Below are 22,891 nucleotides of genomic sequence, written 5' to 3'. Positions count from 1 at the left end.
ACGTTTCTGTCAAAGTTCTTTTGATTTGATTTTTGTTTTTAGTCAAAATTTTTATTGGAAACTTTTTTTTTTCATTTAAATTCATCTTAGTTAACATACAGTGTAGTCTTGGCTTCAGGAGTAGAACCCAGTGATTCATCTCTTACATATGACACTGGTCTGACTGATTTCCACCTGGAAACTTAGAATAATAATTTATGATAAGGCCATCTTAATATAAAGGGATTTGTACAATGAGAGTAATTTTTTAAACCAGAAATAGATAAATTTCTCCCAAGTTCCTATAAAAGTGGAATTATAGAAAGTAAGGAATCAATCTATAATGATAGGAAAGAATTATACATATTGTGTCGGTGAAAATGTGGATTGTACCTTCAAAATATCCAGTTAATTTAAGTCTGCATACGTATATGTTCAAATACGTGTTTCATAGATAATGTGTGAAAGATTACTCACCATCATATATACAACAGTTTTCTCTGACCAGCAAAATTTTGGCGTAGTCTTTTTTTTTTTTTTTGGTACTTCATTTAAAATTTTTTTTCAATTAACATTTACCAATTTTACCAAAGTAATAAACTACTGAGTTATCATCCTTTATATTTAAGAATCCACAATGTGATTGCTTTATTTCACTAGATGGCATTATGGCCAAAACTAAAGAATAAAATCTGTGAGGTTAATTTTCAAAATTCTCTAGGTTTCTAAGGATACAGATAAATTAGGTGTCAGCAACTTTTTCTTACTGTGAAATTTCTTTAGGTCTCAAAGGCCATGCAGCCTAGAATGCTCTAGTACAATTCATTAGTATTATAAACTGGTGCATCATAATTTTTCTCAGATTTCTCCCGTTGGATGAATGGGGCGACCAGAGCACTCCCTTACCCTGGCTTTCAAGGTGCTAAGTCAAGTTGCACAGTGTCAGACATTGGGGCTTCTAATGCATTTCTTTACTGTCATCACTTCCAAGGGAAAATCATGAAAGCTCATGGTGGTTTTATCATTTAGGAAGCTTTTAGCTGTAAGTAACAAGAAATGTAACTTAGAGTTGCTTAGACCAAAAATATTTCTCAGCTCATATAAATGAAAAGATGCAGGCAGGGTAAGATGTGGGTCTGGGCTTTGTATTGCTTTTGTTTAACTCTCTCACCTCTGTCCTTTTATGTGAACTCTTGTCTTTAGATTGCTCACAAGATGGCAGTATCACCTGCTTTTTTTTTTTTTTCTCACAGGTGAGGGAAGAGAGCTTCTGTCTCATTTGTAGTGTTATGTAGTCCTAGTTCCCCCAAATACATAAGATCTCTGTCCTCTCCAACCCCCACTCAAGACTGAGGCTAAACCAAGACAATAAAGAATATCCTTGTTTCCCATAAATAGGCTAGCTTGTTCCTAGAGGCAAGCAGTAGCAGGCTACATTGGAAAAACAGCAAAAATATGGACCGAGAATGCTGTGGCACAGGTATACAGAGATGGCCAAAAGCTGAGGGTGAAGAAGGAACATTGAGAAAAACCCTCCAACACTCCAGCCCCTACCCGAAGCGCCAGTAATATTAGAAAAATTTGAAGTGGTATACTAAAGATAACTATTTCGACAACAGAATCTAATTCCACCTTAACTCCTGGCCAAATTGGTTCACCCTAACACTTTAGCAGAATAGCTGTGCCCAGTTCCAGACAAAAATAACATTTACTTCAGTTTCTACCACTTGACACACGTTATTTGGCATTCAGTCAAAAAATTACATGATTACAAGAACAAACAACCCTCTCTGCCAAGTAGCAGCAGACCAATTAATAAAACCACACAGTGAGATGCCCATATTTTGGAATATCAGAAAGTTTTACATAACTGATCGATGTTTTGAGTGCTTTTGTGAAAAGGGCAGACAATATACACGAACAGATGGGGGAACTTGAGTGGAAATTAATAAAGAGTGAAATAGGAAGTGCTAGACAAGAAAAATTTTATCATAAAGGATGCTTTTGAAGGACTCATGAGTAGGCTCAACAAAACTGAGGAAAGTGTCAGAGAACTTGAATATAGGTCAATTGAAATCATTCAAACTAAAACAGAGTAAAGGACACAGAGCATCAAAGAACTGAGGGGAAACTTCTTATGGTCTAATATATGTATAATTGGAAATCTAGGAAGAGAAGAAAGCAAGAATGAGAAGAGAAATATTTGCAGAGATAATGGCTGAGAATTTTCCATAAATAGTAGAAGACCAATGCTAGATCCAAGAACCTCAGAGTGCTCAAGCAGGATTTAAAAACAAACAGGGGCGCCTGGGTGGTGCAGTCGGTTGAGCGTCCGACTTCAGCCAGGTCACGATCTCGCGGTCCGTGAGTTCGAGCCCCGCATCGGGCTCTGGGCTGATGGCTCAGAGCCTGGAGCCTGTTTCCGACTCTGTGTCTCCCTCTCTCTCTGCCCCTCCCCCGTTCATGCTCTGTCTCTCTCTGTCCCAAAAATAAATAAACGTTGAAAAAATAAATAAATAAATAAATAGATAAATAAATAAATAAATAAATAAATAAAATAAAAACAAACAAACAAAAAAATGAGACCTATTCTTGCCAAACAGCTGAAAATGAACAAGGCAGAGGAAATATTGATGGTGGACAGAGAAAAAGGACACATTACATACAAGGAACAGAGATGAGAAAAAGCAGACTTCTCATCATTCAAGTCAGAAGTCAGTGGAGTGATATCTTTAAAATCCTGAAACAAAATGCTGTTAATCAAAAATTCCAAGCCCAATGAAAAAAAGTCTTTTTAAAAAGTATGCAAAATGAAGATTTTTCAGATGAATAAAAGCTAACAATTCACCACCAGTAGATCTGCACTACAAGAAATATTAAAGGAATTTCTACAGGCAGAGAGAATATTATACCAGAGATAAATTTGGATTGAGAGAGAGAATGAGAAAGAAAGAGAAAGAAAGACATATAATTTTTCTTATTTTTAATAACTCAAAAATATTCACCAAAGCAAAAAGTGAGCAAGGTTTTGTGAGTTTATAGCACATGTAAAAAGTAAAATATAACAATACCTTAAAACAGGGCAAAAAGAAATTGGAGGTATGCTGTTCTACACTACATGGATTGGCATAAAAATATTATAGGCTGTGAAAAATTATAGGTGCATATTATAAGCCCCAAAACAACCATTTAAAAAAAATTTAGGGGTGCCTGGGTGGCTCAGTCATTGGGTATCTGACTTCAACTCAGGTCATGATCTCATGGTTCGTGAGTTCAAGGCCCACGTCAGGCTCTGTGCTGACAGCTCAGAGCCTGGAGCCTGCTTCAGATTCTGTGTCTCCCTCTCTCTCTGCTCCACCCCTGCTTGTGCTCTGTTTCTCTCTGTCTTTCAAAAATGAATAAACAAAAAAAAATTTTTTTAATTGAAGTGATATATAACTAATAAGCCAGTAGTAGAGACAAAATGGAATTATAAAAAATAATCCAAAAGCAGACAGGAAAAGTGAAAAAATAGCACATGGTGGAAATAGTAAATATTAGCATGATAATAGCTTCAAATCCAGTGATATCTATAATTACATTAAATGTTCTAAACACACCACTTAAAGATTGTCAGATTGGATAAAAAAAGCAAAACCCAACTATATACTATATGTCTTCTAAACAAACCCTTTTTAAGTATAAAGAGATAAGTAGGCTAAAAGACTAAGGAAAAAAAGCTAATCAAAAGAAAGTTGGACTACCTATATTCATATTAAAAAATTCATACAAGCAGTATTACCAAAGGAACATCAGGTGACATACAATTCTACATGTGTATGCACCTAACAACAGAGCTTCAAAATTCATGAAGCAAAAACTGATAGGATACCATAAGTATCTTTGGAGAACTCAGTATATTTCTCTTAGTAATTGACAAAGCAAGATGACAGAAAATCAGTAAGGATATAGACGACTTGAACAACACTACCACCCAACTTGGTTTATTTGCCACTTAGAGAACATCTCAGTGGTTGAATAAACATTACTTCTGAGTGCGTTTAGAATATTCACCAAGACAAATCATATTCTGGGCCATAAAGCAAACCATACCAAATTTAAAAGAAGTAAAATCATGCAAAATATGTTCTCTAATCCAAATGGAATTAAATTGTATCAAGCAAGTGATACCTGTTGTGAACCACAAGGAGCAGCATTTCCAGATTGTCAACCCACTGCATGGCTTGCAAACGTTGAGGTCCCTGTAAATATTGGGAACAACTTCATGAGAACATTACAAACACTTTTATGTCTATACAACTGACAATTTTAACAAAGTGTACAAATTCCTTGAAAGACACAAATTACCAAAGCATACAAGAATTGACAGCCTGGAGAGTCATATCTCCTAAACAAGGTAAATTTATAGAAAAAACCTTCTAGCAAAGTAAACCTAGGTGCAAATGGCTTTACTGGCAAGTTCTAGCTAAATATCTCAGGAAAAAATGATTCTAATTCTAACCAAAATCTTCAAAAAAAAAAATAGACATGGAACCTTTCTAAGTCATTTTATGAAGTCACTATTCCTGATAACAAATTCCTGATAACAAAATCCAATAGTGACATTTTAAGAACAGAAAACTGATTAATATCCTTCATGAACAAACACTTGAAAATCCCCAACAAAATACCATATTCAGCAATTTCTAAAAAGGATAGTAAATCATAAAGTGGTATAGACTTAAAATGTAGATTTTTTAAAAATAAATTTAGCGTTTATTTATTTTTGAGAGACAGAGCATGAGCGGGAGAGGGGCAGATAGAGAAGAAGACACAGACTCTGAAGCAGAATACAGGTTCTGAGTTGTCAGCATAGAGCCTGACATGGGGCTCAAACCCACAAACCGTGAGATCATTACCTGGGCTGAAGTCAGATGCTTAACCGGCTGAGTCACCCCGGCGTCCCTGAAAATGTAGATTGTTTCAATATACAAAAGTCAAGCTGTCTAATTCAGTTAAATGCAGAAGAACTTTATAAAATTGAACATCAATTCATGACTTAAAAAAAAATACCCCAAATCTAGGAATTAAAGGGAAACTACCTCAAGCTGATATAAGACATAGGCAAAAATATTGATAACGTCTTTTTAGTGGTGACAGATTGAATGCTCTTTTAAAGTTGTATTTTAATTCCAGTTAAGACAAAAAATAAATAAGATACAAACTGTTAGAAGGGTGGGGGAAGGGAAAAAGATTGGATGCTTTCACCTAAAAGTTTGGGAACAAGGCAAGGACTTCTACTCTCCCCGCCCCGTGTCAACATTATATGGGAGGTAAGTAGCCAGTGCACCAAGGTGAGAAAAAAAAAAAAAAAAAGACAGGAAAGGAATAAATAAAACTCTAATTGCAGAAGACAAGATTATGCAGAAAATCTCAAGGAATCAACAAAAGAGCAAGTACAACTAATGAATATAGCAAAGCCACAGGATACAAGACTATACAAAAAAAAATCACTATACAGTAAAACCTTTGGGAGCCCAATCCATTCTGGAAGCATGCTTGTAATCCAAAGTGTGTGCATATCAAAGCAAATTTCCCCATAAGAAATAATGGAAACTCAGATGATTTGTTCCACAACCCAAAAATATTCATATAAAAATGATTACAATACTGTAATATAATACAAAATAATAAAGAAAATACAAAATATAAAGAAAAATAAATTAGCCTACACTTACCTTTGAAAACCTTCGTGGCTATTGTGAGGGAGACAAGAGAGAGGAGGGTTATTGTGTAGGGCAACTTTCACTATCACTAATGGAATCACTGCTATCTATTGGGTCAATGGAATCTTCTTCTGCATGGGGGCCATTGTATATGCTCACACAGATGCTGACTACTGTACAGTATTAATAAACTCTTGTCATATACTGTATTTAATGTAACTGGCAAGAAGGCAGCAGAGGAAAGGGTCTATATCTGCAGGCAGCCTGACCTAGAATGAAGCAAAGCATTCCTAAGCTTACCCTTGTATGGAAAAGCCAAGGACTGTCCATAGGTGCTTTGAAGTGACAAAAAGTACACTAGTGCCAGTTGTGGGCACCTTCCAACATTCTGAGAAATCACTGATTTCTGCCAAATACTACAGCCTGAGACCGAGCATGGGAGATGATCACCCACAATCCCACAGCAGGAGAGAGAGATGATCATGTGACAACAGGCATCACATACAACTCGTAAGACATCACTTGTTTATCAAGTTAAAATTTATTAGAAATGTTTGCTCGTCTTGTGGAAAACTTGCAGAACAATTTACTCACAGTCCAAAGTTTTACTGTACTTGTTCCAGACTATCGGAAATTGAAATTAAGAAAGAAAAAAGCAGTACAATTTACAATAGCACCAAGTATATAATGTACGGTAACAGGGAGAGACTGGGGGCATGAGTGTGTGTGATCTGTATGCTGCATATTACAAAATACTGATAAAAGATTTAAAAGACCACTCAAACAAATAGATACGACCTACTCATGGAATTATTAAGCCATTTGTCCTAAATTGATCTATAATGCGACACAGTTTCACTCAATATTCCAGAAGTTTTTGCAGAAATTGACAAGCTATTTTTAAAATCTGCAAGAAGTAAATAAGAATGGCCTAAAAACTAAAAAAATAAAACAATATTGGAAGACTCACACTATCTGATCTCAAGACTTACTATAAAGTTACTATAATCAATACAACGTGGTATTGGTGAAGGAATAGACACATAAAACAGTAAAACATAATAGAATCCAGAAATAGATCCACATATATGTGTTCAATCGATTTTTGGCAAAGATGCGAAAGCAATTCAATGGGAGAAATCATTTTTCAACAAAGTATGCAGGAATAATTAAGCATCCATGTTCAAAAGAATTAATCTTAACCTATACATCACACGATATCAAATATTAACTCAAAATGAGTCTTAGGCCTACATGTAAATCCTAAACAATAAAAGACCTAGAAGAAAATGTGGGACAGTTTTCTTTATCACTTTAAGTTAGGCAAGGAGTTATTAATATGATCCATATAAGAAATTTGGTAAGCTGCACTTGATCAAAATTTAAAACCTCTGCTTTTCAAAAGACATTGTTATGAAAATAGAGAATCTACACACTGGGAAAATTATTTTCAAAACATGTTAACATGGACTTGTATTCAGGGGCACCTGCGTGGCTCAGTCAGTTAAGCGTCCAACTCTTGATTTCAGCTCAGGTCATGATCTCGTGGTTTGTGAGTTCAAGTCCTATGTCAGGCTTTGTGCTGACAGTGCAGAGCCTGTTTGGGATTCTGTCTCCCTCTCTGTCTGCCACTCTCCTGCTTGCTCGCTCCCTCTCTCTCTCTCTCTCTCTCTCTCTCTGTCTCTTTAAATTAAAAAAAGCTTTAAAAAAGGACTTGTATTCAGAATATATAAAGAACACTCAAAACTCAATACTAGGAAAACAAACAACTCATTAACAAAAATACTCAAAAGTTTTGAACAGGCACTTCACCAAATAATATGTATGGATTTCAAATAAACACATGATCAACATCATTAGCCATTAGGGAAATTCCATAAGTTAAATTCCACAATGAGGGCCATGTGGGTGGCTCCATTGGTGGAGCATATGACTCTTGATCTCAGGCTTGTGAGTTTAAACCCCATGTTGGGCATGGAAACTACTTTTTAAAAAAAACACACAATGAGATACACACCTATTAGAATGACCCAAATGAGAAAACGGGACAATATCAAGTGCAGAAAAGGATACAAAGCAAGGATACATCTCTCAGACATTGCTGTAGCCACTTTGAAATATGGAGGGCAGTTTCTTATGGAGAACATACACATTGCATACAATATAGCAATCCCATGAAAACATGTTCAAGCAAATATGCAAAAGTTTATAGCAACATTATTATAACTGCAAAAGCTCAAAACAACCCATATATTCTTTAACTGAAGAGTGGAAAAGCAAACTGTCATATCCACACAATGCAATGCTACTTGGCAATTAAACAGAGTATTGATAGAACAACACGAGTGAATCTCAAATGCATTATGTTAAGGGAAAGAAGCCAGACTCAAGAGATTGAATACTGTGTGATTCCATTTATACCACATTCTGGAAAAGTCAAAATAGCAGGGACTAGTAACAGATCATTGCTTATCTGGATATAGAGAAAGGGATTATCAAAAGAGTATGAGGGAACTTTTTGGACTGATGGAACCATTCCATATCTTGATTTTTGTCATGTATATGTTAGTCAAAATTCAGAGAACTGTACACTAACAAGAGTAAACATCATATGTGTCATATGTAAATTACATCTCAATGAATTGCCTTGAAACAAATGCCTGAACATTACAAATAAAAGTGTATAGAAAAACCCAATGTGTAAGTGAAAATATTTGAAAACTCAAACTCACCAATTCACCACTCCAATACCTATTGTGAATACTTTGGTTTACTATGCCTCGTGTTGCAAAGACAAATACCACTGTATAATACTTTTCAAAACTACAATTATATCATGCATACTATCTTCTAACTTTTAAAAAACTTATCAATATGTTAAAGACATTTACCCTATCAACAAGTTAATCTACTACATCCTTCTATTGACTACATAGTGTTCTATGCTTATGTATCGATTTTTATTTATTTCCTACTGATGAAGTTTTTTCACTCCCAAAAAGTCAATGGAAAATTGAGAACCACAAAATTTATATTCTTTCAATTCTCCTGTTAACTCCTGAGATAACAAAATAATTTCCATCAAACTCACATGAATTGTTCTTACAAAACAGATCTTATTAATGATTCAAAGCATATAAGCAATCACACCCAGATGTAGCTTTCCTTTACGGGGGCCTAAAAACTATCAAAAACACACCTTCCTCACAAGTCCCATTTCTTGCACTGGAATGCATTTTGGGTGATCACTAAAAAAGTGTGTCAGTATTTGTCCAAATCAGGCCCAGATGTAGCATTCCTTTTTTGAGAGGCCTGAAATGATGAAACACAGCTTTGTAATTATGTACTAGGTAGTATTTTGGCTTCATAGTAATTGATCAACATCTACAATGTATGTGATCCATGTCAGCTGAGAGGAAGCCGTTTGGTTTGGGAACTTTTAGATTTTATATTTGACTATTCTTTCACGTAAGGATAAAGAGATGGATGGATACTGACTTTATTTCTCCAGCAAACCATATTCCATATATACATAAATTTCAAGTTTATTTGCCACAGACAACTTGGATAGGCCAGGTATACCCAGCTAAAAGCTTACTTTTAAACTAGAATTTCTTGATTTCATCTTCATGCTAGTAAATCCTATTAGCATGTTTACATGGTGGTCTGATTGATGTCAACATTCTTAAGATACGTCCAGGGAGAAGGGGTGAGTTACTGAGACGATATTAATGATTTTCTTTCCATTTTTGTAGAAGAAATTTTTTAAAGATTCTTGGGTCCAAAGATATTTGTTTTAAATTTGATGTTTCCTGAACACCTTTCTTCTAAAAAGTGCATAAGAGCATCCACATTCTCCACATCCTTATGAACAATGGATATCCATTTGCCACCAAATAAAGGTGATCTGCTTTACCAGCCTGCCCCCAGAAAATTATTCCTTTATGGAACATGATAAAATCATTCAGAAACTTCATAATTTTTCACACAAAATATCTGACATTCAAAAAATTACCATGTTTGCTAGGAATCAGAACCAGATGAATGAAACATAATTTGGGTGATACCAGAGTTATCTGACAGATTTAAAAATAATATTGATTAGGGGCGCCTGGGTGGCTCAGTCGGTTAAGCACCTGACACTTGATTGCAGCTCAGGTCATGATCTCACTTTTAAAAAGTTTAAATAGGGGCGCCTGGGTGGCGCAGTCGGTTAAGCGTCCGACTTCAGCCAGGTCACGATCTCGCGGTCCGTGAGTTCGAGCCCCGCGTCGGGCTCTGGGCTGATGGCTCAGAGCCTGGAGCCTGTTTCCGATTCTGTGTCTCCCTCTCTCTCTGCTCCTCCCCCGTTCATGCTCTGTCTCTCTCTGTCCCAAAAATAAATAAACGTTGGAAAAAAAAAATTAAAAAAAAAAGTTTAAATAATATTGATTAAAATATTCAAGAAAACAGATGAAAAGATGGAAGGTTTCACCGAGATTTTGGATTCCTATAGAACCACAAAACACAATAACTAAAGTGAACAGATGATAACTAGAGTTCCTATGATGATCATTTTGCAATATATATAAATATTGAATAATCATGTTGTACACCTGAAACTAATATGTCAATTATATGCATTAAAAAAAAAAAGTGGGGCGCCTGGGTGGCTCGGTCGGTTGGGCAACCGACTTCGGCTCAGGTCATGATCTCGCGGTTTGTGGGTTTGGGCCCCTGTCGGGCTCTGTGCTGACGGCTGGGAGCCTGGAGCCTGCTTTGGATTCTGTGTCTCCTCTCTCTGCCCCTCCCCACTTGTGCTCTGTCTCTCTCTGTCTATCAAAAATAAACAAATGCAAAAGAAAAAATGTTTTTTCATCATCCAAAGAAACCTGGATCCCATGCGTCAAAGAGCCAGAGACTCTTCCAAAATTATCTGTAAAATTGTTTGAGTATGTGCACTTGGGGAGAAAGAGGGTCTATAACTTTATTCAGCTGCTAAATAGGAATCTCTGATCCCCCCGCCCCCGACACACACACCAAAAAAACTCAAGAATCGCTGAAAGTCTTAGCTTTCTTAGCATGGCCTGTGCCACACTCATGATCTAACCTGTTCCTACCTCTGGACATCTTCCAAAAATAAAAACAAATTTAAAAAACACACGAAAGCTACCTCCTTTTTTGCCTGCCTGTATTGCTGGGGATAGGGCAACTGCTGTAAATCAACCTTCATATCTCAGGGGCTTAACACAATAGGGTTTTATTTCTGGCTCATTGTCCAGTGGGAGGACTTGGTTAATGGGCAGCTTCCCTATGATGAGTCAGAGACCCAGGCTCTGTCATCCTTATGGCTCCAGCCTCCTCCGTGCCCTTTTCATTCTGTTGGTAAACAAGGAAAGAGCAAGTAAGGTCGAGCATTAGGGTTTCCCTGGACCAGACTTGCAAATACTGCCCAAGGCTTCCCTTCATATTCCTCTAGCCTGAACCCAGTCACATGGCCACATCTAACTGTAAGGGAACCTGGGAGATGTGGTCTAGTCCCAAAGGAAGAAGTAAGTTTGGGGAGCAGATGGCCAATTTCTGTCACACCTGGCTTTAAAAAAATTAAGTAGCTACACATAATAGTACGTAAAGTACAGTTTACACTCTTGTCTCTGAGACTCACATTTCTAGGAAGTTAATAGCTCAGTAACTCGAGCTTCCCCAAGCTGGACAATCTGACTTAAATGTGTAGTTGTGTTTCCAGAAAAAGTGGGTAAAACAAATATTTTCAGTGGAGAGAGACTTTTGAAAGCTAAGATGTAAGATGTCAACTAACTTAAAGCTTTTCTTTTCAGGCCAATGAACTACCAGAACAATAGTAGAATTCTAGAAAATGAAAACAGGGGAAGACCCCACTCCTTGATAATAAGAATTTTCCTTGATATATCCCCAAGGAAGCAATTCTGTACTTTCTGTTCAAGTTATTTAGAACCTAGATGATGTCATTGCATTTAGGAAATTGAGAAAGTGGAAACAACATAATGTGTGAAGAAATCATGCAGGTGAGAGAGACCCAATAGTCACAGCTGGTTAAATGTTTTCATCCTGGGGCTCTGTAGTCCCCACCTAACTAATCCTGGTAAAGCAGTCAACAGTAATGACATGTGTTTTTCCTTCTTCCTCAACTATGCCTTGTTATTATCCTGCTTTTCTTCAAAAAATAGAATATGTTACCTAAGTTCCAGGTAATTTGGGATTTCCATTATTTCTCCTAAAAGTAGTGTTCCTAGTCTGATGAAGTGGACACACCCTGATTGCAGAAATTAAAAACCAGACTCAGAGAAGTTAAGATGGCAGCTTTATTTCACAAAAATAGCAGAATCTGAATTGGTTGGACTATGATCACTTTTGAGCGTTTGCCGTAAAATTTTCAAATACCCCAAAAGAGTAGTAAAATGCCTTCCCCTGTTCCCATCAGACTCAACAATAAAGATCTTGCCATATTTGCTTTATTTGTTTGTTTATTCATTTTTGCTGAGATATGTTGAGTTCCTTTGTTCAACCTCCTCCTCTCTGAAATCTGTCTCTCACTCTCTAGTTGGGATGGAGTGGGTGCTGCCTCTTTGCTGACATTCACTCAATGCAAGGGGCAGGAATGGTCAAGAGGGCTCCATCTCACAGTCCCTAAAGCTCATGGTAGGGAGGAGGAGGTAGCCCCCCATTAGTGTGGGGCATGAATGAACAACAAGGCTCTACCCACAGCTTCCAGGACAGCCAGGCTGAGTGAGGAGGGAGAGAAATTATTTTTGTGTGGTATCACTGAAGAAGTGTTACCTTAAAGTATCTTAGTTTATCTACCATCTTCTTTTCACTTTTCAGAATTTGTTTAGTTTCCCGTTGTTGTTGTTGTTGTTGGTGGTGGTGGTGGTGGTGGTGTGTGTGTAGGGGTTTCACTTGTAAATAGCAGGAGGAATAGGGTAAAATGTGCTTAGTCCATGTTGTTCAGAACTGGAAGTCCATTGCTATCCTGTTTAAATTTCTTAAGATGGATATGTCTCTAACTGGTTTTCAGCATTTATTCCTTTCCAGTATACATATTTATTTACATTTCCCTTAAAGCATGGCTTTGGTTGCATTCCATAAATATATATGTGTGTGTTATTTTTATTACCACTCAGTTTAAAATATATTTCAGATTCTGCCTAGCCCATCCGCTGAACTCTCATGGATCATGAATCCATGGTCAGGATTGATTTTCTTAATTTTCAAACCAACTATAATTATCTAGGAAGGATTTCATTACTGATTTCTACCTTTATTGAATTTTGGTCAGAGTATACTTATATTATTAGTGTTTTGAAATTTGCTGCTGTTGCTCTATGGCCCAGCATATGGTCAAATTTTATTAACATTTTATATATACCCAAATAGATGTGTATTCTACAAAAAAAAAAAAAACCTATTACATCAAATGTCCTGATGGTGCCAAATTTTCCATACACTGTTTTCACTGTTTTACTGCATGTGTTTATTCTATTTGGTAATTGGAGAATATTTATCCTTACAGTTCTTCCAATTTAAAAATATATATATTTGAGGATATTTATTACAAGCATACAAAGACACATTTGTGTTATGTTCTTGGAAGATTTAATCTCTTTATCATTATGATTAATCCATTAGTAATTCCAGCATAGTGTTTTTGCCTTAAAGTTCACTTTGCCCATTATTTATGTTGTAGGTTTAAATGTGGTAATAATTTGTGGCCAAGGATGGTAATGTCTTTCTTCCACAGAAAATTTTATTTCCTTCTGCTAGTTAGCTGTGAGGCCATCAGTGATCCAGGATCAGCTTAAAACACTCCTGGAGATAGAAATGACTTAGAGCTGGGCTGAAGGCCTACTTCCCTTTCACTCTGACTCTCAATGTGCATCGCTTTGGAGGCCTCCACATAAGACAACAACTAAGGGAAAAATTAAAAGACAGATTTGTCAGGGAGCTGTCTGACAAATCCAGTATATGAGAAAATTCAGTATATGAGAAATCCAGTATATGATATAGCTTTTTTAGCAGGCCAAGAGGATGGCAAAAAGGAGTAACAGAAGTCAGTTCTAGATTACAACAGACTCAAAGACTCATGCAATGATCATGCAATTAATGGACAGGTTTCGATATTGATTCAAGGAAACCAAGTGTGAGGGACTCAAGAGAGAATTGGGAACTTCAAATAAGGATAGAGTAAATTAATATTAAGGAAGTGTTGTTAATTTTGTTCAGTGCATTATGGTTATATAAGTAAGTGCTCTCGTGTGTTTGAGAAATATATGAAAATATTTTGACAAGATGGACTTGTATTTAATTTAGTTCAGTAATAAAAAGGAAAGAAAATAAAGTGAGATGAAACAAGTGGGGCAACATGTCGATAATTGTTGAAGATGGAAGATGAGCTTCTGGACACTTAATTGTTTTTTCTCAGTGTGTGCTTTTTAAAAATTTCATAATAGAAGAATATTTCATTCTTGTGCAAGAGAAAAGCAGACAATACACACTTTCTGGGTTTTATGTGTGTGTGTATTTTCTCTTGGTGGTGGTGGTTCTAAACTTTTTCTGGACTTGAGTCCATATCTCACAAAATAAATCACGGCTGCTCTGATTTCAACTGGTTTGTGGAATAATGAGGCATGTGGTTGATTTTTTTTCGTATTTATTAAGAGCAAGTTAGAAGTAGGTGATGTGATACCTAACGATGAACTCAAAGAAGAAACATTTTCAAGATTTTATACAGGGTTTACTCCCTTTAGTACTGCAATGCTCTCTCCAACTCCCTGACAGTGTAGCTTTCACTTATCTAACGAGACCACAATTCTTTAGCGTGAGCAATTAAAACCAAGGAAATTTGAGAAGTTTTTGCCACATCCGCATTATGACCTGATTAACATTTGTGCTTTTGTCATTTCTTGGTGCCTTGGAGTTTGAGTTCCAGATGCATCCAGGTGTACATGGAACAAAGGAAATTCAGTCCAGGTAAGACTGAGATAGTGTTCCTTAAATTTGGTGTCCGGTGCAGCTTATGCCAATCCTCCTTCAAAATCTTCTACACATGTCTTCCACTTTAGGATGGTTTTTATTTTCTTTCTGTATTTCAAGCTTCACTTTTCTCTCCTTCACAAGATATTTTCTTGACCACTGCCAAACTAGTATGGTTACATGTATAATTTTTAAAAAGTGAGAAAAAGAAAAGGGAAGGCTAGGCTTGACCAGAGGCACAGAATTCATCCACACTGAACCTCATTACAGGTTTCCACTGTCTAAAAGTAGGGCGTTCTAGAGTATCCCCCACTTTCTGAACATTGGGATTACTTCGTTTTTATGAAAGACTTACATTTAGTGTGGTAATGGCTTTTTTCGTAACAGTGAAAATGCTCTTTGGATTTCTTCTGGGTAGCAAAGTCAGGTACAAATCTAAGTCTTTTATAAAAGCAAAGTGAGGTAAAGCAAGGGATACTTGTATTCAAAACACCAAAGGGCCACCAGGCCAGAAGCACAACTGCGTGTCCAGGAGTGTAGAACGTTAGTGTAGAAGATCCATGTAGCTGAAGAAACTTCTACGCCAGACAAGCGTGTCAGTGGCGCTCAGTCCACCAGAGATCTGTGCTTTTTTGAGACATTTCGGCTCCAGAAAGATGTGTCTATGGAAAAGTACTCAGTGTGGTAGTCCACATCTCTGACAGAGTGTCGGGACTGTAGTTAATGTTGTCCTAGGGCATTGCAGGAAGCAGAGTCCAGACGCTCCCAGGGGCCCCTAGCACACCAGCCCCTGGGAGGCGTGACCCGTGGCCTCTGCTCTACTCTGACACTCTGGAAAGCAAGAGTTCAGGAGCTCCGAATAGCGGGAAGAAGGCACTTCTGCCCCCAGGGTCGGAGCAGTAGATGATATCCTCTCGGGCATTCTGGGAAGTGTAGTCCGGAACTCCGTGTAGTCTCAGACACTTCCGTTCCCAAGAAGCAGGTGCTGGGGCATTCTGGGAAGTGTTGCTCTACAGCGGCCGGCGGTGGCTGGCACTTCCGGCCCAGGTGTGGGAGGTTATGGCCATCGTTCCCCTCCCACTGGTTGTCAGTTAAGCATCCCGTAACCCTTAGAACTTTTCCCACCTGCTCTTGAGGCAGCAACAACTCAGTAGTCTGTATGAAGGGGGAGAGAATGGATATTTGAGGTATGGGGAGGGCAGCTGTAGTTCCCTTAGGCCGAGTCTTCTCCCGTTTGGGGAGGTTCTTGCCTCCCTGGGGCGGGTGCGGCTTGAGTCTCTCCTCCCTCTCGCCCAACTACCAGCCGCTTCCTGGCAGGACAACATTGGGAAGAGTTACTTAGTCTGTGCCTTGTTTGCTCATCTGTAAAATGAGTAGATGATAGTGCCTTCCTAATTAAGTGTTGGATTGCTTGGTGTGGCTTGCTCTGGCAATGGTGATATTTCACAGCCTCCTTTCCTTCCGCACTCTTGACTTCCCCAGGACGGTGTGGAAGTGGAGGCAGTGACCCCTTGGCTCCTGGCAGCAGGGCCCTATGTAAGTAGGACTTGGCATTCTTCTTCTACAAAGATATTTACATAAATCGGAGAATATGTGGGATGTGTCCTTGGTCGTGAGCAATACTAGTAATTAAGCCTTAGTTTTTAAGTTCCAGTCTAAGCTTTCTAAGCTTTCTTTGTACTATGAAAATTAATAAAGAGAAACCTCACTTAAATGGAGTGGGGAGATGGGGCGCCTGGGGGGCTCAGTTGGTTAAGCGTCTGACCTCTGCTCAGGTCATGATCTCAGGTTGGTGGGTTCCAGCCCCACTTCAGGCTCTGTGCTGACAGCTCAGAGCCTGGAGCCTGTTTCAGATTGTGTCTCCCTCTCTCTCTGCCCTTCCCATGCTTGTGTTCTGTATGTCTCTCTCTCTCTCACTCTCTCTCTCTCTCTCTCAAAAATAAATGAACCTTCAAAAAATACGTTAAAATATGGAGTGGGGAGACCAGAAAAGGGAGTTCTCACTCCCTACTATTTGAGGTCAATCACAGGAAGAACTGCCAATTACAGATCCCTACAGAAGAACAGGAAAGACTCACTTACAGGCCCCAACAGGAAAAGAGGTACCATGCATCTCCTACAAGAAATCCACTGCCCCAGCACCATAGCCAATGAGAAACCTCATCACTCTGGACTGTTGCTTTTCTCAAGTGGACTTTATGCAAAGCAACCTCTCCCAATTCCCTCCTCCATAAAATAATGTGCCTCTCCTTTGTTTGTTGGACTTACCTATAGTTTTGATATAGCTTCCATGTCCAAATTGCAGTTCTCTGCTATTCCCAAATACACCCCTTTTTCCTAGTAAAATAACTTTTGTTTTTAAGGTCAACAATACAAATTACTTTAGGGTGACCCTATGAAATGTGTATTTGCTGTTTAGGAATTAATGCTTAAGCTTTTAATTAACTTTAAAAACAAACCTATGAGACTATAAGTAATAGCATTTATGAGAAAACTGTATTTCCATAAACAGATTTAAGAAGAAAGGTGGCAATATTTTACATTTTTGCAGATCTCTTTAATTTCTGACTTTAAGAAAACAGGTGGATTTTTGTATCTTCTGTGTTCTATCTGTTGTGATAATATTGTTTTGGTTAAGTAATGAAGAAAATCCAGCCTCCCACAGTTATAGTTGGAAAAGAATTACCTTAATAGATTACAGATAATATTATTCTTTGATACTGCACCAAAGTTCGACAAGTGATAGTTTTTTAAAGGCTATTGCAGTGTAGAGTCTGAAACCATATCGGGTACTTTTTGTATTCCATTACATTAAGAATCCTTTAGTCTGTCTTGTACTTTGAGTCTTCTATCCATTCATGGTTTTGTGACATTGTGCATTGCTCATTTAGAGAATATTAAATCGCTGAGTTTTGCAGATCTTTCAAATACTGACATTTTTTATCTTACAATATCTTTCTCAATTTTTTATTTAAACTCTAACTAGTTAACATATAGTGTAATATTGTTTTCAGGAGTAGAATTTAGTGATTCATCACTTATATATAACAGTGCTCTTCCCAACAAGTGCCCTCCTAATGCCTATCCCCTATTTAGCCCATTCCCCCTGACTCACCTCCCTTCCAGCAACCCTCAGTTTGTTCTCTGTGTTTGAGTCTCTTATGCTTTGTCTCCATTTCTGATTTTATCTTATTTTTCCTTCCCTTCCCCTATGTTCATCTGTTGTGTTTCTTAAATTCCACATTTGAGTGAAGTCATATATTTGTCTTTCTCTGGCTGACTTCTTTAGATTAGCATAATATGCTGTAGTTCTATCCATATTATTGCAAATGGCAAAATTTCATCCTTTTTGATCACTGAGTAGTATTCCATTGTGTGTGTGTGTGTGTGTGTGTGTGTGTGTGTGTGTGTGTGTATGTATGTAATACACACCACATCTTCTTTATGCATTCATCAGTCAATGGACATTTGGGCTCATTCCATAATTTGGCTATTGTTGATAGCACTGCTATAAACATGGGGGAACATATACCCCTTTGAATCAGCATTTTTGCATCCTTTGGATAAATACCTAGTAGCACAATTGCTGGGCTGTAGGGTAGTTCTAATTTTAATTTTTTGAGGACCCTCCATACTGTTTTCCAGAGTGGCCACACCAGTCTGCATTCCCACCAACAGTGCAAAAGGGTTCCTCTTTCTCCACATCCTCACCAACATCTGTTGTTTCCTGAGTTGTTAATTTTAGCCATTTGACAGGTGTGAGGTATACCTCAATGTGGTTTTGATTTATATTTCTCTGATGATGAGTGATGTTGAGCATCTTTTCATGTGTCAGTTGGCCACATGGACGTCTTTCTTGGAAAAGTATTCATGTCTTCTGCCCATTTCTCCACTGGATTATTTGTTTTATGGGTGTTGAGTTTGATAAATTCTTTATAGATTTTGGATACTAATCCTTTATCTGAGATGTAATTTGCAATATTGATTTTTTCCTTTGCTGTGCAGAAGCTTTTTTATCTTGACGATGTCCCTAGTTCATTTTTGCTTTTATTTCCCTTGCCTCCAGAGATATGTCTAGTAAGAACTTGCTGTGGCTGAGATCAAAGAAGTTGCTGCCTGTTTTATCCTGTAGGATTTTGATGGTTTCCTGTCTCACATTCGGTCTTTCATTCATCTTGAATTTATTTTTGTGTATGGTATAAGAAAGTGGTCCAGTTTCATTTTTATGCATGTCACTGTCCAGTTTTCCCAGCACCATTTGCTGAAGAGACTGTCTTTTTTCCTTTGGATACTCTTTCCTGCTTTGTTGAAGATTAGTTGGCCATACACTTTTGGGTCCATTTCTGGGTTCTTTATTCTGTTCCACTGATCTATAGACACATTTCTTTAGAAATAAACTAGCACTGGGGTGCCTGGGTGGCTCAGTCAGTTGAGTGTCCAACTTTGGCTCATGTCTTGATCTCACAGTTCGTGGGTTCAAGCCCCACATTGGGCTCTGTGCTGACAGCTCAGAGGCTGAAGCCTGCTTTGGATTCTGTGTCTCCCTCTCTCTCTGCCCCTCCCCTGCTCGTGCTCTGTCTCTCAACAATAAATAAATGTTAAAAAAAATTTTTTTAGAGAAATAAACTAGCACTAATGTGTGGCTCCTGTACATGTCACGTGGTGTCTTTAATGATAATGATGGTAATTACTAGCATCTATTGATCACATATTAACAGGAAGAGCCTTGACTACTTTGCATGTATTAATTTGTGTATTTCTATATGAACCTGGTCTTATTTTACAGATGAGAGAACAGAGGCATGGAGAGGTTACTTGAACAATGACTTGTGCTAAGTGTCACACAGCCAGGGATAAACCTCAGTGGCCAGGTTCCATTCCACGTTCTCTTGGCCACTACACTCTGCTTTCATTAGGTTGTAGGGGCACCTGCGTAGCTCACTTGGTTAAGTGTCTGATTCTTGATTTTGCCTCAGGTCATGATCTCACGGTTTGTGGGTTTGAGCTCCACTTCAGGCTCCACACTGTCAGCATGGATTGGCATTACTTGGGATTCTCTCTCCCCCTCTCTCTCTCTACCATTCCCCTGCTTGCACTCACGCTCGGTCTCTCAAAATAAATAAATAAATAAACTTTAAAAAAGGATGTAAAGTAGGCTTGGAAGCTAATGAGAATGAGGCCAAATCTGAGTAGGAAGCATCTTGAAGCAGAGGATATTTAAACTGAGAATAATTAAAGTCTAAATGCCAGTTGAGCAGGGAAGGAAGGCATGATAAAATAAAAAGAACAGCACAAGCAAAGACCTCGAGGCCTTTGTGGGAAAGCAAGGGACACACTCAGGCTGGAAATTTAGAGTGGAGAGAAGGTTTAGAGAGGGAGGGGAACGGTTCTGACCTGGAAAATTTCTGTGAATTGTGTGTTTATCCTAAAGACACAGAGAAGCCACAGAGGTATGTCATGCAAGAACATAACCACGTTTCCATCTTAGACTGAACACTAACAATAAGAAGCCAAGTTAATTGATCAGGGGTAAATATTCTGAGACGTTAAGGCTCAGACTCTGGATCCAGACTTGCTAGTTTTGAAACTGAGTGCTAACACTTATAACCTTGGGCAGGTTACTTAATCTCTCCGGGCCTCAGGTTCAAAGATGTAAAATACGGGCAATGTTATCACACACTTCATAAGGTTGTTGTGTGGGTTAAAAGGGACTATGTATACATGCTGTGTGAGCCAAAAATGAAATCCTTGTAACAGACATTTTAGTGTAATATAAAAACATGACAAAAGCAAGAAAATATTGGAAGGAATATATGGGGCACCTATAGATATTTTAAGGTATTCCCTTCTCTCTCATTCCCTTCACTTGTCATTTGAAACTTCAGTGTTACCTTTTGTTAACCTTAAAAATACAACTGCCAGTTATTTTATGAGCAAAATTGGGTTTATTTGGGAATAGCAGAGAATTCCAATTCAGGACGAGCAAGCTGCAGCAAAACCATAGACGTGTCTCCAGAACAAAGGAGAGGAACAGTCTATTAATGGAGGAAAGGGGGGAAATTGGGAAGACGGTGAGAAACAGAATGTCCCTTGGAATAAACTGGGAGTTTAAAGCACAGTGGCTTTTCATTGGTTGAGTTGTGGCAGTCTCTCATTGGCTGGGCTGTTGCAGAGTGGGGGCAGGGGAAAGGAGGGAAGCCTCCCGCTGGGATAGTGAAGTAGAGTCCACCTGCACAGTGTGTCTCTTCCCATTGGGTCTGCAATTGATGGGGAGTGACAGACCATGAGAGCTCCCCCTGCTGGCCTCCTTTCTCCATTCTAAACAAGAATTCCTTTTATGAATTTTTAACTTTGAACAAACACAAATGTCGTGTCTGAAGACTACTTTTTAAATATCTAGTTAAGGGGGGGGACAAAAAAAAAACAAAAATAAATAAATAAATAAATAAATAAATATCTAGTTAACATGATTTCTTTATCTTTCAAATTCAGAAAGCCCCTTGGGGTGGAGGGTAATAAGAATTGCCTGCATTAAAAAAAAAAAAAAAAAAAAAAAAAGCTGATCTGGGGGAGCATGTGAGTGGCTCAGTTGGTTAAGCGTTGGACTCTTGGTTTAAGCTCAGATCATGATCTCAACGATTCATGAGTTGGAGCCCCACATCATGCTCTGTACTGACAGCACAGATCCTTGGGATCTCTTTCTCCCTCTCTCTACCCCTCTCCCCCACCCCTCGAAATAGATAAATAAACTTTTAAAAAAGTGAATAGAAAAAAAAAAAAAGATGATCTGGTAGGTCTAAAATAAAGTCAGCCTTTCTACTCTGAGTATTTGCCCCCAAGAGCACTTACAAATCATGAAGCTACCCTTTCTTCTTAGAGACACCTCTGCTAGTATCTTATAATGGAGAGACACAAGAAGCTGACAATCTGGAGGCTTGGAAGCCTGGATGACAGACTCAGCTCCCTGCCTGGCATGCTGGGAACCCATGTGCGATTCCTTTACTCCTGGTGAGGCAGGTTAGCATAGGGGTACCAGAAAGGACTCAGGTCACCAATCACCTGGGTTCTCACCTAGTGCAGTGGTTCTCTGCCCTGACTGAGTCCTAAAATCACCTAGGGTCCCTCCCCAAATTACGGATGTCTTGACAGATTCTGATTTAGTTTTAGAAGAGGCTTAAGTAATTTTTTTGTTTATGTGCATATAAAAATATTTTATTTATAATTATATATAAATATAACATATATATAAATATAATGAATATATATATTTCAGATTCTAATTTAGTTTTGAAGAACTTTAGGCAAGTTTTGAGCGTCCCTGAAATTTTAGCACGCTGCCAGGGTTGGGAGATACTATCTTGGAAGTTAAGGCTCTGGGCAAAAATCCTGGCTTTTCTGTTGGCTACTGGCTTATCAGGAAAAAGTTCCTGAACTCTCTCTGTGCCTTAATTTTCTTATCTGTAAAATGAGGATAACTATTGTCCTTATCTCCATCTTATTGCTGTGAAAATCAAACAAGATATTAAATATAAAGCACTTAAATTACTGCCGTGATATGCGTAAGTGTTCCATAGATGTCAGCTGCTGTAATTATTATTGGCAGAATTTTATTAATGTTTACATTTCATTATGGGATGGAGACTGCCAGCAGTCAGTCAGGCATGGGGAGGATTTCTTATTTTTACAGTGAGCAGCAAAGAAGGCCACCCAATGTAAAATAACCAATTTTCCATTGACATTTGAGCAAGACCTAAGGAAAGGGAAGAGTCATCCTATGCTATCTTTAGAGAGTTCCAGGCACAATATAAGCCCCTTTCAAAGGGTGGCTTTCAGAGTTTGTGTTGTGCCCTGCTCTTTTCATTCTCCCAGGCTCTATCTGTGTTGTAAAAGATGAGCTTTTTCTCTCCCTCCCCCCCCCCCCTGGAATTTATGGAGCTCTGAATTACTATTTGGTTGTAAAATAATGTATGTTATCACTTCTGCTTTCTTTCCCCCTTCATTTTCATGGAGAAACCATCTCAAAGGAGCCAAAGGGCCACTCTCTGCTTAAACACTGCCTTTCAGGAGTGGGTGATAAGGTATCTTCTCCCAAACTTGCAAGTTATTCCAACTATCCCAGGGCCTCACAGTCCCTTGGACATTGGCATCTTTCCAATATGATACTCAAGACAGAAAAAGGATTTAAACTCTGTATGAAAATATCCCCTGGTAATCTATCT

This window comes from Lynx canadensis, chromosome E2 (assembly GCF_007474595.2).
Source record: "Lynx canadensis isolate LIC74 chromosome E2, mLynCan4.pri.v2, whole genome shotgun sequence".
Taxonomy (NCBI): domain Eukaryota; kingdom Metazoa; phylum Chordata; class Mammalia; order Carnivora; family Felidae; genus Lynx; species Lynx canadensis.
This window is presented reverse-complemented; position numbering follows the sequence as displayed.